General features: G+C 26.0%; 1 protein-coding gene across 2 annotated transcripts in view; it reads right to left on the reverse strand.

Annotated features, from left to right (window-relative positions):
- The window catches only part of LOC100167737 (arrestin domain-containing protein 3-like), a 115,214-nt gene extending 105,871 nt beyond the window's left edge, over positions 1 to 9,343 (reverse strand). The window contains exon 1 of one of the 2 annotated variants that reach the window (XM_029490255.1): positions 9,118 to 9,343. The gene's annotated coding sequence lies outside the window, so the exon portion shown is untranslated. The remainder of the gene's footprint in view (positions 1 to 9,117) is intronic. The other variant, XM_029490254.1, reaches the window with a different exon arrangement.
- Positions 9,344 to 12,718: the final 3,375 nt, after the last annotated feature.

Raw genomic sequence — 12,718 nt, forward strand, 5'->3', positions numbered from 1 at the left:
GTTAAAAGTGATTATGATATAGTCTAGACTTTTAGAAAAAACAGTGACTAAACAATCATTTTAAAAAAAAAGGTGGACATATGGGTAACGTTCTGCGCCTCTGCTGTAGAGTATTTGTCAAGCATGTCATTGTAATGGATGTGTTATATTTGAATTCAATGATAAATCATTGTATACAAAAACCAATTGAATAGTGTGCATCCTAGCATACTTAAATAAATAATTGAATTTAATTGTTAAAAAAAATTAACAAATATCGAAAAATGATCATGGTTATAAATAGCTCGTAAAGAGTCAAAACAGAGTTTGAAAATTTTACCATGTATGGAAAATGATAATACAAAAATTTGGTGAACATTTCAAAAGTCTACGATTATTTGTTTTAGAAATACAAAAAAATACCAAAATTCGATAATTTACCGCTGAATATCAAATATCATAAAAATTATAAATTCAAACACTCATAAAAAATTAATGTTTTGTTTAATTTAACATTATTTGTTTGTTATAGGTATAAAAACGTACCTATGTGAAATCTTCTATTACAATTTTTAATCATAGCTATGAAAGAAAATATTTTTTGAATTTCTAACTTTAAATGCATATAAAAATAATTGATCCTATTTTGGACTTCAACATTTTGGGAGGCTACAACTATTTGGGACGGTAACTCTGCATCCTCACTGGGTCACACTCCCACCAGTACGCATTTGTAAATAAATTATTAGATTTAATAACACAATAAATGTAACAGGGTAACTAGGGTAACTAGTTTTGATTATCATCAAGACATTAACATCTTGACTGCCTTAATTTTAATGTTCACAAACGCAGTTCTAAAAAGTCCAACCAAATTATATAACTTCTGGCTCTTTTTTATGAAGTTTTTCAATACCTCTCTATCAAATGCAGTCCTACGGGCTACGACATAAATCTACTAGTGACAAATTGATTTTTTCTAACCTGCTATGGGAGTGTAAATATAGCATTATATAACATTCAACAGATTTACTTCTCAAAACTTCGTTATTATATATTTATTTAAACCACCCAATTTGACGTAAAAAATATGAATATTGTAATATAATATATTTCAATATACCTAGTTATGTTTACATACTACATTTTAATTCATATTCAAAAAGTTGTATGTTGTATTTCTACAGTCACTGATTGGTTTTCATCAGCATCGCTTGTTTACATTAAATAATTTAGTTTTATCGTATTCCTATATATTATATTATATTGTGTACATAATAAACACCGTCAGTTAAATCGAAGCATTTTGTAAAAATATAATCAATAGGTAGGTCGTTTGTTGTCCACGTATCCATTGGTCGATGGCAAATTTAATTGGCTGCAGGTCAGGTAAAGGTCAACCACAGCAAAAACGCATTAGGTACGTTAAATGTAAATCTCGAATAAAAGAAAACCCAAACTTTGAAACTCTGGCTATTATATACCTAGTTTGTATAGCATCATTGCGTCGATACGGACCAAATCGTGTTAAGCTCCCAATGTTTAGGCTAAAAACGGTCAGACGTTTTTTCCAGTTGCTATAGGTATTATAATGCAAACTTTAACTATTTGCTTACAAAACAACTTCAATTGCAACATATTATAATACTGTTTTTTTAGCAGTTGATCAAATTAGAAATTAAAATAAAAAAATAAAATAATATAAATATATATTACTATATCCTACATAATAGGTACTATATTATATACTATTAAATAATAATATAAGATAAACATTTACAAGGCAAGTAAATAAACAATAAAAAAAGGTGGACAATTGGGTACTACTCTGATGTACAGTATAATATGTACGATGGGTTACGTGTATATATATTGTAACATTAATTTACAGCAGATGCTGCACGCTGATATAATATAATAGCGGTAGGCAGTTATAGGCTGTAGATTGATACAGTGAAAGTAAAAACGATTTCGTAATTAAACTTTAAATGGCATATTAATGTGAAAATAACAAACAACCAAATAGTATTTATTTGTATTGTAATATTTTTTTTAATATTTATCAACGAGGTTACATTTTACGTTAGCGTGGTGCAAAAAAATAATTATAAATACGAGTACCTATATAGATGTGACTATGCATACAATTAAAGCCTGTGTTATAACTTAGAATATAATATCATTACTGTTTAAGTTTACTGTGATTGGAAAATTGTTGAGATCATGGAAATATGTAAATTATTTTTTAGCTCATTGAAAATTCATTAAATATTCGATTTTAATAGCTATTTCTTGAAAATGTAGTAGAAAGTATGTCCGTGAAGTTGGCTCTCCGACTTTGTCCATTCATTTCAAAAAATATACTAATTATATTTTGCAAATTGATTTTTATAGAATTTGCAAATAAGTCATTAAAATATCATAAGCTAAAAATCATTATGGGCGCACGGTGGGGGAGAGGGGGGGGATTGGGAGGCAACTTCACGCAGTTCCCGGATTTTGTCCTGTCAATTACAAATTTGTTTTTAGAATTTGCAAGTCAATATTTTTTTTTTTACAATATATACTATATAGGCATATTTTTCTTGCAATGAATATTGGAATACCAATTACTTGCCTTTATATTATTAAATACGTTTAACTTGTATCAAATACTACATAGTGCAACATGTAACGTATCATTGTAATGTATTACTGATAGAAAAATAAATTACTAATAGTATTAATGTATTATAAAACTATCTTTAGAAATATAAGCTAATATAGAATGTAAAATATAAAATGTCTTCGCTCAAAATTATTTTTCGTATAGGTAGGTCTCTAACAAAATTATTTACCATTGAATTCAAATACATATAATACAATAATACATCCATTACAATGATACCCAATGGCTGAATGGCGAGATAAGTACACTCGGAACTCACTATGCAATAGAGGGAGTTCCCCGGTTTTTATTATTTATCCTAACTAAAGAATTTTATTTTTTAAATTTTGTAAGTATTTCGTATAGATCATATTAAACATATAAAAAATAAATTATTATAATATAATATATTTAATAATTTAATACAATTATGTATTCTAATCGGTTTTTATTAGTTGATTTTGATTTGTAATATTATTTTACCTGTTAATTTAAGAGATAAAATAAAACCATTTTAGGGCTGTTGTGTAAAAATAAAACAGTTGTTAATTAAGATTTAATTTAGATATTTATAATTGTATACCATAAAAAATAAAAGTAATAAAATATAAAGGGTACTTATACTGAAATAATTGTTATCACTTATAACAAAATATTAATAAATTAAAAATTCCTAATTTAATTAAAAATCCACAATCGCAACCAAGTACATAAACAAATATAGCTAGTAATTTAAACCAAAGGTTTCTAGGCGTCTCAATGCTAGACAAACATTTATACAAAATAATTAACAAGCTAATCTGGAATGTTTTAATAGTTAAATGGTTTATCTATGTAATTTAATTGTAATAAGGAACAAATTTTAAAATTACATGTTTAACAATATGATTTTTTTATAATCAAGACATGCCCACATAATAATATGTATAAATATATAATAGTATATATGTATATACTATATTATTATAATATTACACTAAATTTTTAACTGCCTGATAGTACATTATATTATAGTATCTATCTACGATATACATATATCATATTATTATGTACTCACCGGATAAAATAAATCTTTATTATATAATCGATTATTCGGGGTTATTTTATTCAAATAAACTCGTGTACATTGTGATTACTTTCTGTAATACAGAGTGAAATATATTATAATATAACGGTGAGCTACCAGCTCAGAACCAAATTGCCACGGAAACCCCAGAATAATTTAGAATTTAGACAGTTCTTCCATTGTTCAATTTTCAATTTAAAAAAAAAAATCTTCTATTTTTCAGACTTTTAACGTAACATGTACAATGTACATATTGCTTGTGTTTCCTAAATATAATCATAGTGATTTTACGTTTTTGTGACAAACTATACAATATTCTTTTGAATAATATCAACTGTATAGAATAACAGTAATCATAATAATAATAATAATAATAACAAACTGCTCACTCTTCTTTTTTGGATGAATTAATATTTAATGACAATTTTATGGGCGTGCAGTAAGATATTGTATAAGGTACATACAATTTATTATAATATTATTTCTTCAAAAAGGTATAAAACGCGTTTATTTATTACTCCTAAATAACGAAAGACCTTGGCTGCATTTTTAGAGTAAAGTACATTTTTAATCTTATTCTAAAACATTACACAATTGTAATTACACAACTCCATAGCCTAAAAATATCAATACTCTCTTTATTTGAATATATTGTGTTATCAAATATTGAACGAATCTTGAAACAAAAATATTATAAAACTCTATAAACATTCAGTTGAAGTATTTAGTTTAGTTAGCTAAATCTATTCGACTACTCGTATTTTATTGTTATAAATATAATTCAAAAAACAGTAACATGACTATCGGTAATCGTTTGTTTTAAAAATGTATAAAGTTAAAATTAATAATAAATAAATAATAATAATATATAAGTCATCACTTGGGCTCAGGATTTATTGCATTAAAAATCATGAATATAATATTCATAAAATTATGCAACTAAAATTGTATACCTAGAATACATAAAAAAAAATGAATTAAACGCACCTATATATGAGATAAAAATTATGTTTTAGATTTACAATAAAAATATGTTTAGTAAAAGTATTATAGTAAAAAAGATATGAAAGACAGGACGCGTGCTATTCGGTGCAGATGCGACCTGTCAACCAACGACGCGTTAGTGCCCCTGAAAGTTCCTCATCAAATATCTTATCTTTGTATAGTTATTGTCAATTATAATTGAACTCATTAGCACACAGAAAATATTTGTATAATACAATTATTAAATGTTTTACCTAAATGAAAAAAAGAAAATTGAAAAATAGTAGAAGGTGATAAAAAAAATGTACGTTTTTGTAAAAACCTCAATATAATATACTGTGCACAAATATTTAAGTATTTTTGGTGTTTTTAAATTCATTATAACCTGAAACATATGTTTGTCTTACTTTATCAATTCGTTCGACTATTAAATACAAATAGATATACAAATTCAATAATAGGCCCTCGACAAGTCAAGATCACTATTCATCATTTTTATCTTACATTCATAATGAACACAATAACACACAAATTTCTACATAAAACCATTTTTATAGAATTCAATCATTTTATATTTAAAAATATAACATTGGCAACTTTAACATGCCTGTTCAAGTACCAAAGCATTATAAACAGTTCATAATCATAGCCTACTATAATATAATCAACGATCGAAGTGTATTTCATATAGGTACGTGTTGAACTTTTATAACATGAAATTTAATTTAATAATATTATAAAGTTATAAAGAACACAAACATGAATGAATTTATTACAATCCTGTAATCGTTTTTATCAAATTGATAATTTATAATATTTATTTAAGTATTTATTATTATCATTATTTTTTTTTTATAGATAATCCTTGTCATCAAATACAATTTTCATGCAGTGTTAAAAGCAGAGCTTGAAAACGAAAATATCTTTTCCTGTTTCGGTTATCGGATATCGGTATTTATTTTTTCCAATTTCAATTTCGGTTTTGATTACCTGAATTGATTTTTTCGATTTTGTTTACGGTTTTTAATGGTTTTAACCGCTATTCAAAATCGGTATCCAGTATCGGTTTAATGTTAAAACTTAAAAGAGAATATAAATACCGATTATTGCATTACAATATTTATTAAAATAACCAATGACACGCATATTATCTTGATCGGTACCTATTGCTAGTTGCTACTGTAATACTTCAATATTCTCTAATATTGTTTCAAAGTATATACCTAATATTAGTTGGTATACGTGCACCGTTATCTGACGACCAAAACGTCCTATACTCGGGGAAATATTTTTATGTGATTACTAGCATTAAAAAAAGTCATAACTGCAACATAAGTAGTATTTTATCATGCCATGACGTGTAAATGTGCTTAAATTAAATTATTACTAATATTATACAAACCAAAATCGACGAATTAACTAAGTAGGTACGTAATCTAGTGCTACGCTTGTATTTAAGAATGAATCGAAAGTAGATTGTATTTAACAAATACAAAGAAACTGTATGACATATTATGACAATAAAATAAACAAAATAACTTGCATGGTTTAAAACGTTATTAAAATATGTTGTTTAAATAATAATTATAAAATTATTAATACATCCAAAGCTGCATTGCTACATTTATATAACCTTACAGAGAATCCATGAGAAATATTTGATCACCTATCATAATTTACATTTGCCACTAAGCCTAAAACAAAAAACGTATAATATGTATAGGACCAAAGAGTAAAATAATTTCAATAGAAATAGCAACTTTTCGTTGGAGTACAATTCACAATACAAAAAAATTCTTATGAAATATTATCATAAATAGAGATTCAAAGAGATTCAATAGATATTCAGTATATAGTATACTGGAATCGATACCTCAGATAATTTATATATTATATATATTTATAAAAATATATAATTCTGATCAGATTTGTAAACAATGTAAACTCAACTATTAGCTAGACTGCTAGAACATGTGTAGGGTGGCCCGCTATGTTTTCTCGTAACCACTATATTATAATAATAATTTCACCTCTTGCCTAAACTTTAAAATGTATAATTAATATTTGAATACTCTAAATGGAAATTACTGATTCAAATTTACAAATATTTACGTCATAAAAATCATATCTATATTTTAATCATCTATATCTAAAATCATATCTATATTTTTAATAAACTCTAAAGCAAATATTTCAATATTCTTTTTTAATTAATTAAACTAATAACTAACATGGATTAATATATTACAGTAATAATAAACAAAAATATTAACTGGAAAAATGGTTATACAACACGATTATGCATAAAACAAGTAACAACCGTATTTCAACTAGATTGAGAGAATTGGTCAGCTTAAAAAGGGATCAATAAGAATATAAAAGAAACCCAACACGGTCACACGAAAGTATTGGTATTACAGTGATATTGTGTATTTGTGTGTTTTTATTTTTGTCTGTCATCACCTTTTAGACTCTAAAATTTAGAGCATTAAAATTGCTGAAAAAATGTTGTTTCTGAAAATCTAAATTATTTCCTATCAAATTAATAATAATTGTTCTTAACTGATGTTTCACCACATTTAGATGTAATATTGATACCTACTAGAAATTATTACGCGTATTTTAAATGTCAGTCGAATGAGTATCAAATATGATGCCTGCTCGACACCGTGTCCTAGCTGTTATAATTCTAATTTCTATTGTCGAAATCATTTAGTTGTTTGATATGTGACAGCTCCGTTTGTGTAGATAAGTTTGGTGCTTAATCTGAGGACACAGTAACCTTCATTTTAGATTATGTATCAAGTTGACGATATTTTCTTAGATGTTACGTAATACTACAATCGGCCTGCAATTAAGATTTAAATAGAGGTTAATTAAATTCCAATCAATTTCATTTGATTAATAATTAATGACGAATGAGGCGTTATAGACATTATCACTTCAAATGGCTCAAAAACAATGAATTCCGTAAGATATGCAATGAATTTGTATATACATACCTATACAATATTACTAAAATTACAATATTATTAAATTGTTCATAATTTCACAAAAAAAAAAAAACAATTTTTCTAAGTGACATATCTACCACACAATCTCATAAACCCAAATGTGGTAATATTAACATTTTGGATGTTTAACTAAAATAATAATATATCAGCCTAAGTCTTAGGCCCTAAGACAATGTATATAACCTAACCAAACCAAGTACAACCACATTTTATATCTAATTATATAAATTACCAGTAATACATTTGTTAACACACTGACGAACAGTGAAAATTACTGAAATAATGAAATTATACAAAACATGCCTAAATTAATCAATATTCTTGTACCTACTGTTGTGGCAGTAGATTTTAAGTTATTCAGTTAAAATTTAGCTTATAGGATATAATACCAATTTTAACACGTTATTCATTATCAATATTATATTATACGATAGAAATTACTGCCTATAAAAAATATAATGGTCAATAAAAATACCTAATGACACATTTGAAAATAATATAAATATTTATAACATCGTTATGTTAAGTTATTTATGTCTGGTAAATTTTTTAGTAAAAATTGTTACTTTACATGTGATTATGCAATACGTTAACATTTTAACTTCAAACAAAAATATGCTTTACGCTAAATTTTATTTTTTAATTCCAGTAAAAAGATTTAAAAAATGTTGTATTGCATATTCCAACCATAGATTTTAAAATTAAAATATTAGGATTTCTTATTAGGAACAAAATAATTTAGGTACATATTTTTTTAATATTGGTGAATTTTAAAGAAAACGAGAACTTAAAAAGCTTATAAAAAAGTATGCGATTATGTACCTATTTTTATTACACTGCCTACCTATTATACATTTTTTAATTGCTGTGAGAACAACTTACGAGAAGCGTTATTTGTATTCAAATTGTACACAAACAAAAATGTTATCATAAATAGGTCAACAATTTTGACAGTAAATATCTATAAATAGCGTCAAATATTTTGAAAATAATAGCACGTATAGTAAATACTAATATGAATATTTGGTAAAAATGTCAAGTTCGTTTCTGAATTAAAACAGCAACAAAATAATACATTTTATCAAAAGCTGGTTTTGCGAAAAAATTCTTATAATTCACAAATGTTTTATTTATAATAAATTCCCTATTATATTTAAAGTTACTGAGATTTTATACTTTTGACTCACAGGAGTACCAACTATTTTCGATTTTCAATCAGAAACCACTAACAAAGTTGATTATTGAGGCATATTTTCTACTAGATATGAAAGTGTGTTCAAACAAAAAAAAAACACACATCGTTGTAAAACCAATACGCATTTATCGCAGAATGTATTACAATTGTATATACCTAATATATTTTTTTTTATTTAAATTTAAATCTAATCTACATTGTTTATATATAATATACATAATTTTGTACTTACAGGGGAAAATGATGATTTTTTTTTTAATATCAACAACACTGCAGGTACAATTTTATAGTTTAAAAATTATTTTATCAAAACACACTGTGTCGTTTTATTTTTCCGTAAGCCTTACGTGCAAAACGCTATCGAACGGCTCAGCTGCCGTCACCGCGCTAACTGAAAGTCCAAATACATCCGGCGCCAAGCTGCGACCTCCCTCGGGATACACCACAAAAGGTGTGCTTTTGATATGCGCGCGAAAATCCCTGCGGAAAATGAGTTTGTATTATACACTAACTTATACAGAGGTGCAAATTAAAAATAAAAATAAAACCCGACAGCCCCTCCTCGTTGTTTGATTTATTTACTTTTTGATTTATCAATAATATTACCTTTTTTTAATTTTTCCATGTTCGAAATACCGGACAAATTTAACATCATTAAACACGTATAATTCGAGATACCCAATATTACTTTGTTTCCATCACAAACTGTGCTCAATTGAACAGTTTATTTTTCTGGGTAATTTATGAATAATAATGTTAATATTAATAATTTATATAAATATTATATATTTTGATTTTACGATATTTTGTTAACCCACAGGTGCACGATAAGTGGTGTTATATAATACGTTATGTAAAATTCTACAATTTAGTATACAATAAAGCAACGTACAATTTTAATTATAATAGGTAGGTACACAAAATTAATTTTTTTTGTATTCACTTAACGAGTTTTTCATAAAAACGGTACTCAACTATGATGTATTTAATCCAAATTTTTTGCTAGTACAGAAAGCTTCTCGGCTAGTATAAATATGTACATTAGTTTCCACAAACAGTATAAATTACTTATTTTATTTAAAATCTCTACATTAAATGAGTACCCACATGTATATTATATATAGTTGAATAATATTGATTTATGACTTATATCAATGCAGTTTTGAAATAAGAAATTCTTTATAGGTATTTAAAAACGTAAAATTTATTTCTTAGACTTCAATTTCTACAGAAAATAATAGCGATTCTATAATTTAAATTATTAATGGATGATCAATTTAAAATATTAATATTTTAATATTAGAAACTCACTTCAGGATTAAAGTTCAAAAACTTGAACATTTTAACGGAGTACTTTATTTTTTCACATCTCAAACAAGTTAAAATGCTTTAATAAACTTTTAGCGAAACAAAATCAATCAACGTCCCATTGCAACGCCGTTTAAATAATATCATTGAAATAAAATATTATAATTATACTATCTATTATATGTATATAGATTTTATTATGCATTGCATTTTCTAAATCTTTCATGATTATCTTATTGTCTAAGAATTGATATTTTGAAATTTAAGTTTTAAGTATGTATTTCAGGGAAAGGTTTGCGTAGTACATTCATAAATATTTCAAAAAGACTTAACAGTTTTCATATTTCACGATAACTTAAAAAATAAAAATAATAACCTTCTGAAATATAATCACTGACTCGTAACTAATGAATTGCCTTGTGTTAGCGAATATTTTACCACATTAAATATGAAAACAAAAAATTTTTCGTCATCCGTTAAGTGTTCAGAGTTATACCTTCAGAGCTCAGACTATAACTTTCTAGTTGTTATATTCACTTTGAATAAATCATCATCGTCTGTTAAGACTAACTTAAAAAGCAAAGTTCCCAAAAATAATATTCATTACAAAATTAACACGGCGAATATGTGTTAGGTATATGCATAGTAGGTATAAGACATGTCAAAAAAATGTTTGTAATTAATTAATGATGCGCCTTACTTTGCACTTAATAAAAACGATAATATCCTTGATATAATAAATATCTATGATACATGTATCTGTATAGAATATTGTAGAAACCAAAACGAATGAAGTTCATAAAAAAAATACGAAAGTTACATTGCAGCGAACTATTATGTGTGCAGATTACAAACTTTGTCTCCCTAGAAAAAGATAACGAAATAAAGTATAAGAACATTTTTTAAAAATCAATACATTCGCCGCCATTGGGTCTTATTCTGCCACTCAGAATCTAAAAGTCACTGTAATGGATTTATAAAATTTGAAATCAATGGTAGATCATTGCATACGACAAACGATTCTGAGCGAAGACGGTTTATCCGCCTACATTAAATACCTAATAAGTATGTTTTATGATGTATTTTATACTGCTACTATAGTGATTTATTCCTAAAGTAGTAATATTGTAGGTTGAATTATTTTTTGCCGATCACATTTATTATATTACTTACTATCTGATCCTGCCCAGCGTTGCCCGTGACAAATCAAATGCCCGTTGGTTACCCCCTCATAAACTCCATTAAATGTAAAATGCCAACATATTTATCACCGTTATTTTGGGTTGCTTAGACTTTGTATGAAATACGGATCTAAAATTATATCCAATCATAATAACTATTTTATTTTCTGCAACCAATATCAATAATTTAGGTATATAGCCAAAAAAAATTCTTTCGTGAATTAACATATAATACAACATTTATGTGTTGAAAAGTAAAAAATAGGTGTGTAAAAAACGTAACCTATGACATTATACCTTGCATTACCTATTAAAATGTTATTAAAAACGGTCAAAAACTATAGATTTGTATAAGGGCCATCCGCTTAGGCCTTTAATTTTATATAGTAGATAATATATTTATTAATTACCTATAGGTAGCTGAATTACCCGATTTTCCCCGGATTAAAATTAATCTATATTTCTATCGTATTCCGTTTTGTTTCAGTTGAAATATATAATACAAGCAAAATAATTAAAAATACCTACTAGTTTTATGATTTTTCACTACCTACTTAATTCGGGACAAATTGTTGATGTTATCACAAAAAACTGGAGACAGATTCAACAAACGCTTACAAGCAGAAGTAAATACAATATGGTTAATATTGGTATTTATCTTTGCGCTTACATCAATAATATGTCCGGAGTCAATAAAGCAAATCATTGTGTTCATACAAGTATTTGATTTTAAGATTTCTTCGTTTTTTAAATCTAATTGTAAAAAATTGTATAGCTACCATGCCATTTTCTACTTATTATAAATAGTAATATAATCTGTAACGGATGGCAACAATTTAAATAAACAAGAAAATATTCGATTTTATCGAGCCAATACTAAATACATGTTTGAGCCTGAGCTCCTCTTTAAAATGCATTATTTTAAAAATTAGCTTAAAATTGCACATTCTCGGATATAGCAAACTTATTTATCAAATCAGAGCCGTAAGTCCGACATTTTTGGTTATGGATCACTTACATGCACACATCAACATTATCGTTTATTATTATAATTTATAGATTAATATACCTATTTAAAATATTATATTATAATTAATACATTTCTATCATATATTATTATGATTGATAACTTTTGAGTCAATAACGACTTACCATATAGGTAATGGTAAAATAATATACAAAGAAGTTTCAAGTCCCCACTAATTACAAAATAACCAAAATCATTATTCTTCGTTTATAAATATCTATTTTCATGCAAATCTAAATATCAAATGTCAATAAAAAAAAAACAAAGAACGCTACTCAATATTTTTCCTCTGCAAGGAAAATCTATGAATCATAAAT

Source organism: Acyrthosiphon pisum, chromosome A2 (assembly GCF_005508785.2).
Source record: "Acyrthosiphon pisum isolate AL4f chromosome A2, pea_aphid_22Mar2018_4r6ur, whole genome shotgun sequence".
Lineage (NCBI taxonomy): Eukaryota > Metazoa > Arthropoda > Insecta > Hemiptera > Aphididae > Acyrthosiphon > Acyrthosiphon pisum.